This window comes from Oenanthe melanoleuca, chromosome 2 (genome assembly GCF_029582105.1).
Source record: "Oenanthe melanoleuca isolate GR-GAL-2019-014 chromosome 2, OMel1.0, whole genome shotgun sequence".
NCBI lineage: Eukaryota > Metazoa > Chordata > Aves > Passeriformes > Muscicapidae > Oenanthe > Oenanthe melanoleuca.
In genome coordinates, this window is record NC_079335.1 from 38,746,011 (window position 1) to 38,753,937 (window position 7,927).

Consider the following 7,927-nt stretch of genomic DNA (forward strand, 5'->3'; position numbering starts at 1 on the left):
GGATGAAACAGATGAAAAAGGGAACTAAAAGTGTTACAAGACAGAGGTGAGGAGTTTCTAAAAGGCAGACTTTAAAGCAGTATAATAACTGTGCTAAAAAAAATGACAGAACCAAATATATAAAAAATACTGTAGAGTCATGTGAGCAGTCAAGTGTACTAATAGCAAATTTCTAGTTGCTCAGTCTATAAAAATGCTGTCTCTTGAGATACTATCATGAGGCTTCAGGAGATTTTAAAATCCCAACTCCAGCTTCTGGCATCCATTGATAACATAAGAAGTTAACTACCTTGGACAAAAGAGAGAGAGAAAGGAAGTTTTCCTGGTTGTGAAGAAGAGGTAACCTAAGGGCACACTAAGGGCAATAGAAAAAAAGTTAGAGAACCCGTTTTTTTCCAAATTTCCCATTCTGGGCACCTGAATCAGGGTTGCCAATACAGAAAATTGATACATTCCTAAGCCTTACCAACGACAAGAGAGAATTTGGTCCCAGTTTGCAGGCACAGTATAAAATTATCAATTCATTTTGAAGGATTATTGAACAGAACTCAATGACTTATGACACTTGCCTAAGGAAAATATAAATGTAAACAAACACCTCCAGCTGCTTCATACTAAAGGCTAAGTTAATATTTTGATTTGTTTTAGGAGAAGAAAACAAATCTAATAGAATTAAAGAAGAATTTATTGTTGAGAATACAAAAATGAAATTTTTCATGGCAGAAACATTAGTCTCTTTCTGCTGACTTGGTACAAACTGCTGTCCCATTGTCAGCTCTTTTGGAAGTAATTCTACTGAAATTATAGTCATTATTTGAGAATTCTAGCTAAGAGCAAATGAATTGAAGATCCACAGCTGTCTGTGCCTAATGACACTGGTTTGCTTACAACATCACTGAATCCCCTGGCTGGCTCTACTTCCTTCTTTCTGGTGTGCAGCATGGAGAGGTTTTAGAGCAAAGAACTAGGTTCCTTTTGGATGAAATTATGCCAGATAATACATTCCAGGAACACAGTGACAACAATCTTGACACAAACTGGCAGTCAGTCTCTCGGAACAGACTAGAACAAGCCTGAAGTAACTTCCCTCTAGAGTCCCATAAAGAGGACATTGAACACTTAACTAAGTGGGATTTTAGCACTGAGTGCTTCACTGAGCAAATCCACTCCCACCAGGCTGCCAGTGTAAACAGACAAACTAGCCAAAGAGCACAAAACCTGGGGAGATGTTGAATGACACACAGCATTAAAATTGCCCAACAGTTTCTGTTTAGTCCTCTCTTTATGCTGGCATACCAAGATCCAGAACAGTAGTGCACAGTATTGCTCCAGGTTCTGCCTTTTTTCCATAGGCTAAACCTGCTTCAATGAAATGGTCATTTTGGCTCAATCTGTCAAACAGTAAGGTTCAGTCTCTGGTTTTGTCACTTGGTGTTTACTACCTGGCTTTCACAAAGGGTGTTTGGCATTTTTCCATGCCAGAAGGTAAAGACACAGGTTAGAGCAGCATTGAGACTAAAAGACAACAAATTCTTAATGGCTGATATTGGTTAAGAGGGACTATCTTCTTCAGAAGTGGTGCATATATTAACCTAGAAGACACAAATACAAAAACAATAGCAGGTTAGGACATTTCCATTAGAATTATTGTTCTCACTCTAATCTCAATTAAATGGTCTCTAATCTCCACTAGTACTATTTGGAGCAGCATTCTAAAAATATATATTCTTCATGACATGCAAGAAAATTATCAGCTTTGAAAAAACACACTAGCTAATGAATTTTACAATAAAGAAGCTTGACTATTTGCTTATGTAGTAGGTGCCTCCTGAGTGATAAAACAGGGATAAAAATTTTGTTGAGATAATGTGTTATTTCTATTTGCTTTGGTCATCTTTTGCACCATTTCAGTCAGTGGCCACCTTCTAACCTTTCTATATTTGCCTGCACATGTCTCCAAGTGGAAAAGCATACTAAATCTTCAGAGCTGCAATTTTTCCTGCCTCAGTCTCAGTATTTGTCTTTTATTTCAGTACAGTTATTCCTTTGAATATGTGAACAAGAACAGGACACATTTACCCATTTATATCCTCATTTGACATTTATGTTCACATAAGCACAGCAGTAAGAAAATTCAGTATCTCTTGCATCAGGTGCCTGTTTAGAGCAAAAGTTCAGCCATACCTGAAGACAGCCCATGGAGGAAGTGGTGTTAGAAAATAGATCACCTCTGTTCTCTGTGTGTGTGTGGGTAGGGAGTCTAAGTACCAGCAAATGGTCTTGGAGTCCAGCATGGCAGCAACTGGAGAGGCTGAAGGGAATAAAACATGGAGAGACTGTCAGCGAGCAGAATCACAGGAAAAAAGAAAAAAACCAAAACGTGTTGGAGGAAACCTCCAGGGGTCCCCCATTTCAACAATATGCTGAATTCAGGGACAATTTCAAAGACAGATCAGCTGAAGTTTTTTAGATCTCCAGGGCTGGAAAAGCAAAAGAGAAAATGTAATAGGAAGAGGGAAAGGAGCCATGGACCTAGAAGCCTTGGCAATGTGGAAAAAATGAGAAAAGGGAAGACAAAGTCAAAAATGCATTGGATGGACAAGAAACCTGAGAAAGGAAAAGGAAAAGGAAAGGGGAAAGGGGAAAGGGGAAAGGGGAAAGGGGAAAGGGGAAAGGGGAAAGGGGAAAGGGGAAAGGGGAAAGGGGAAAGGGGAAAGGGGAAAGGGGAAAGGGAAGGGAAGGGGAAGGGGAAGGGGAAGGGGAAGGGGAAGGGGAAGGGGAAAGGGGAAAAAGGGGAAAGGGGAAGGGGAAAGGGGAAAGGGAAAGGGGAAGGGGAAAGGGGAAAGGGGAAAGGGGGAAGGGGAAGGAGAAAGGGGAAAGGGGGAAGGGGAAGGAGAAAGGGGAAAGGGGGAAGGGGAAGGGGAAGGGGAAGGGGAAGGGGAAGGGGAAGGGGAAGGGGAAGGGGAAGGGGAAGGGGAAGGGGAAGGGGAAGGGGAAGGGGAAGGGGAAGGGGAAGGGGAAGGGGAAGGGGAAGGGGAAGGGGAAGGGGAAGGGGAAGGGGAAGGGGAAGGGGAAGGGGAAGGGGAAGGGGAAGGGGAAGGGGAAGGGGAAGGGGAAGGGGAAGGGGAAGGGGAAGGGGAAAGGGAAGGGGAAGGGGAAAGGGAAGGAAAGGAAAGGAAAGGAAAGGAAAGGAAAGGAAAGGAAAGGAAAGGAAAGGAAAGGAAAGGAAAGGAAAGGAAAGGAAAGGAAAGGAAAGGAAAGGAAAGGAAAGGAAAGGAAAGGAAAGGAAAGGAAAGGAAAGGAAAGGAAAGGAAAGGAAAGGAAAGGAAAGGAAAGGAAAGGAAAGGAAAGGAAAGGAAAGGAAAGGAAAGGAAAGGAAAGGAAAGGAAAGGAAAGGAAAGGAAAGGAAAGGAAAGGAAAGGAAATTGAGACTGGTGTGATGGAGTGATTGAGAAAGAACTGAAATCAATCCTTGGAATAGGAGACCAGATTACTGTCAATTTTTTTAAGTGGCTGAGGGACAGTCAGAAAAACTAAGAGAGGTTACCAAGGTGAGAAATTTGAATGGAAAAGAAGCAAGTTCAGAGAGGAAGGTGAGATTCAGGAAATAAATTCAGATCTTAATATGAGATGCTAGAAAAAATAGAAAGCCAAGAAGCTGAGAAGTCAAAAAACAGTTCCAAGGCTTTGGGTCCATATTGGTTGCATAGAAAACTTCACCTGGGGAAAGGGAGAAAAAGAATAAGGAAAAATTACCATTTCTTCTAAGAGAGAAGCTGAGCAATGAGGTATTTAAGAACAGCAATTACAAGACCAATGTGCTTAGTTTACACTTGTTCACTTTGTTTAAAGTTTCCAGCACATGACATTTATACTCAAGCAAATCTAGTATCACCAGAAGATAACAGATTAAATTGAAAGTACAGAATAGAAACTCTTAAATCATATCAAATCCTCATTAAGTAATTACCAGCATGTAGTTTCTTCTGCTGGAGAAAGTGACTTGATGTGGTTTGCTCAGTACTTGTAAGCAATTAGCTTTCAAATGGGAAATGAAAATGGATAGTGTTTCATTTGCTTGTTCTTGAGAAAATAAATAGGAAATCCTTTGGACTCCCTGCTGAGTTTGTATTGATGTTCAATTTAAATGTTCCTAAAATCAATAACTAATTAGTAAAACTTAAATTTTTGAGAAATTTCCAAGTTCTTTTGGAAATGTATCTTTTCTTACATACTTAAAATACATATTTTAATAGTGTTCCTTCAAATATAAAGAAATATGTAGTAATACAATGATTAAAGACTAAATGAATGTGCAGTTTTAAAGATATTTCCAGCATTTGATAGAACTGACTTGATTTTTCATATACAAATATATAAATAGAGTGCACTGACCAGAATATTAGTACTTTTCTATGGATGGATTTTTCATACTGCATAATGTAGATTTGAATTATTGATGCTGAATTGATTTTTTGTACAACTTAATTGGCTCCTGCACTGTTTTTCTATTGCACCAGTAAATGACATACATGTCACTGTGAGTGGCATATGGAACTGTGGTACATGTCAATGATCATAGAACTTGATTCATCCTGATCAATCTTATTTTTTGAAATCTCTTATTACAGTTAATAACTATTCTGGGGAAAAAAAAGAGGAAAGCAGAAATGTGAGCTGGCTCATACATGTTTTTCAGCATCTTCTGGCCTTTGCAATAAAACATTCACATATCACAGTCTTAATATTTTTCAGAGAATTATATTCTTTTGACTTAAGGGTTTTCTCTTCTGTAATATTTTCTTCTGAAATTATTTGATTGTCACTAAATGCACGATGATCTTTTTTTATTCCAGACACTTTGTAAAATTCACTGTGTCAGTTTGAATCCAATTTGTTAAATGATAGCACCTATCCATGTAAGACCTATCACTGTCAGACATTAGTGGCCATCAGCTGCATCATTGTCATTCTATTAATGTAAAGACAATCTACTGAAAAAAAAAAAAACACAGATAGTGATTATATTGAATCCTTATTTCTCTATAAAAGTCCAGGACTTTTTAAATAGTAACCTTATATGGTGGACTATTTCCCACTTCACTTGAAGAGAACAAAGTGTTTCAAAGCTGTCATAAACTTTGAAGTTCCCAAATGTCACCCTGCAGCTAACAATTTCTATGTGAATGGCTGTGACTCAAGCCTGATTTGAAAAACACATATGGGATGATTTGGATCATGGACTTCTTGTAAAGTATGTTTTATGCAGGACAAGAAAGGATGATCTCAAGCTAGCTAAAAGGAACTGGATATCACATGACATTACATACCTGGATTTCCTGCCTGTTGTCTTTCTCTAAAGAGCAGGGTTACCAGTCCTGTACAGGCACTCTGAGAAATCAAACATTTTATAGGATAAGATGCCATGGCCAACAGCTAGTATTCTGATTTTGGGAAGGAAAGGAGTGGGGAAAGGGATCACTTCCCTCTCCTGGAGCTAGAAAGTATCTGGAAGGGATTTCTTCCTGGTTACACTGCCTTTTGGGCAGGCTGCCCTGGAGGAAACATGAAGAACTGTCATATACCCATAGGATATGGTTAGTGAGCACATGGTCTAAAATACTGAGCATGTACAGGGCAGAAGCTCCTCTGCAGGGATTCCTATTGCCACTTCTCCCCACATTTCACCTTCATCCTTGTCTTTGGAAAGCCAGCTCTCTATTGGGAGACAAATAACTCCATAAGAAAGAGGGACAACACTTTCAAGTCTGACTTCCTCCAGGTACCAGCTGGGATCATTTCCAGTGTTGTCATGGCCAATGCAGATTTTATATAGCTGCCCAAGATCTCTGAGATTAATCTGTAATAAAAAAAATAATATTTAAAAAAATAAAGAATTCAGATTTTATTTAAAAATTACACTGTTTTCTTTAGCCATTCTTCTTATACTGGGCATGCAAGCTAAATGTTCAGCTAACATAGCCAAGAGTGATGACTTTTGTCAGAAAACTAAAACTTAATATACAATGAATCCCAGAGACACACAGTAAAAACATATGGAGTTGCCTGCAAGTGTAATTTTATTGACTTCTGTTCCACATTATTTAATATGAGTAAAGGGCTCAGAGAATCCAGTCTGTTTCTAGACCTCTTCACAGAATCAATTTTCTAGTGTTATAATGTAAATCTCTATTTCTAGACAAATACTTTAACAAGCAGAAAAAAGTTCAGCCATTGCTACACAAATTCATACAAATCCATACAGTTACTGTCAGCAGAGCCCTATTAACTATTCCTACACTTATCAGTCTGCTACTTTTCTCTTTGACTCCTGTTTTTATGTGCACCAGTGTCAGGGTTCACTGTCTCTGTGAGTGCTGATGCCACTGTGCAGCAAATTTAAACAATAAAACATCACCATGTCACATTGAATACTGCAGCCTTGAAATAACAGCCACTGTGTTTTGGGTTGCAGAAGTATTTTGGGCAATTCTGATGGCAGGAGTCTAAGCACAAAAGCAGGGTTAACCACTTTCAACCTTTTTTTTTTTTCAACTTTTTTTATCAGTGTTGTGTTTGAAAGGTCATAGTAATTGGGAAGTAAAAAAGAACAAAACATAGTCATTTTCTTTACTATCATAGCAATTTTGTACTATTTCACATCAAAACAAAAAGGAAACAAACATCCCTGAGGCAAGCCTGGCACAACTCAGCCTCATAGGGTGAGTATGCCAGTAGTAAAAGTCTGAACAGAGTCTTATGACCATTGTAGCATTTTGCTATATTAAAACAGTATGTTAAAGTAAGAGGTGCCAACTGAAGATACAATTATAGCATTAATGCAATAAAACCATGTACCTCAAAGATATGCTGCTAATACAGCAGAATTACAAAAACAGATGAAAAAGCATTCAGAAACTACCCACAAATGTAGCCAGGACATAAGTTGCCCTAATAAATATCACCCAGCTGCAAAACAGAGACCTCTGCAGTAGGCAAGGGACTGTTAGGGTTACCTCAAAAATAAACAGAAAATTATATTAGAACTCTCAACTTTTATTGCGAACTGAGTAGAATAAGGTATTGGTGCACCACAACAGGTGGTGCCCTCCTGAGATGTAGGCACTGGCTGCTGTTTGTGGTGCAGAAGTGTTACAGGGTGACTTAGTACCTAAAACCTGATACCTTATGTCCACAATTAACTTCTGCTTTAATCCCTGTTGAAAGGGAAGTATCACAGACATCAGAGATTATCTTGGTCAGGACCAGGGAACACTGTCAAAGAACCCCTTTCCATTTCTGAAGCATCTAATCAGTCATTTGGCTATGAAGCTAACTGAAACATTGATAAAGCAAATCCTGAATGTCTATAGTGTGTGTATATATATATGTGTGTGTGTGTGTGTATATGTATATGTATATATATATATATATGTGTGTGTGTGTGTGTGCATATATATATATGTGTGTCTATATATGTGTGTATATATATATATGAATGAGTTGGGTCAAAAATGAAGCTAAAACTTTTTAAATTATATTGATTTATCATATTATGCTAAAGTGGACTTTTTTTTTGTTTGTTTCAGAAGGAGGTCTGAGATGGGAGAAATGTTTCCAGGTGAATTCCCCTTCAAAGACCACAGATATGTCCTTCTGGTCCTCCTCCTGCTGTGCTCCTGCAGATCCATTTCCTCCTTGTGCTGGAGGCCCTAGAGGTGGATGCAGCACTCTAGGTGGGATCCCACAAGAGCAGAATAGAGGGACAGAATCACCCCCCTCCAGCTGCCAGTTCCAGAGTGAATGATCTTTGGCAGACCACTTGTACAACTGGGGAAAATATCATAAAAATAAGCACACGTAGGAGAGCTGACCCCAAAACGGAGGGGGGTGGGGGGAGAAAAAAAATTGAAAAGAAGAAATTAAG

The 7,927-nt window shown here is 38.8% G+C and overlaps 1 long non-coding RNA gene across 1 annotated transcript; it reads right to left on the reverse strand.

The window, feature by feature from the left end:
• Window positions 1-913: 913 nt before the first annotated feature.
• On the reverse strand, window positions 914-5,418 carry LOC130250231 (uncharacterized). The gene is made up of 3 exons (XR_008839943.1): window positions 5,331-5,418; window positions 2,185-2,311; window positions 914-1,592 (listed from the first exon to the last, which is right to left on the reverse strand). It is a non-coding gene; the product is annotated as an uncharacterized LOC130250231 (long non-coding RNA).
• Between the last annotated feature and the right edge of the window lie 2,509 nt (window positions 5,419-7,927).